Below are 761 nucleotides of genomic sequence, written 5' to 3'. Positions count from 1 at the left end.
GTTATTTTCCTTTATTTTTCCATTTGGAGAACCATTTATCAAGCGGGGATCACGGCTCCTGGTGTCGCGCCATGTCCGCGCCGGAGACACCACTGCCTTTCTTTTGTACCCTTCTGTTTCCATGGCAACGCCGGACTTTGTTGACAATGTATGTTGCCGATGCTGCAGTCATCTTGGCCGGCATCATCAGCATCATGGCCCTCACGCTATCCACTCCCGGGCTGGCTATCCACTCCGAGTCTGGCTATCCACACCTGGGGCTCGCTATCCACTCCCGGGCTGGCTATCTGGCTATCAACTCGTCTCTGCCGTCGTGCTGCTCATCGGCGGATCATAATTTCGTTCCTCTAATGCTGTTGTCTGCTTCACGGTTGTCGATTTTTGTTTTTCAGCATTTTTACTCATTATCGGTTTTATCATTTTATTTCTTTTCGTCGCTAATTAATTACCACGTATCATCATCGCATCTTTGAATAAGCCACGGTAGTCATCAGCAATTGCCGCACACAAGCTCCTCTCCCGTTCCCTCCCACAAGACAAACATAAGAAAATGAGTTTTCCTTTTCATTTTTACTCCATCTATACATTCAATATTTTCATCTTCCTTTTTCCAAACTAGGGAGAGTTGCCATGTCGCTAGCTGGCCCAAGGCGGAAGTGCCTATTTTTGTTGTTTTTTTGCGGAGCAGAGTTCATGTTTTTGCAGACTTTCTGGCGCTGCGGCTCAGGCCTCTTATGAGGCTGCCATATTTACGGTGTGCA

Source organism: Penaeus monodon, chromosome 19 (genome assembly GCF_015228065.2).
Source record: "Penaeus monodon isolate SGIC_2016 chromosome 19, NSTDA_Pmon_1, whole genome shotgun sequence".
Lineage (NCBI taxonomy): Eukaryota > Metazoa > Arthropoda > Malacostraca > Decapoda > Penaeidae > Penaeus > Penaeus monodon.
This window is presented reverse-complemented; position numbering follows the sequence as displayed.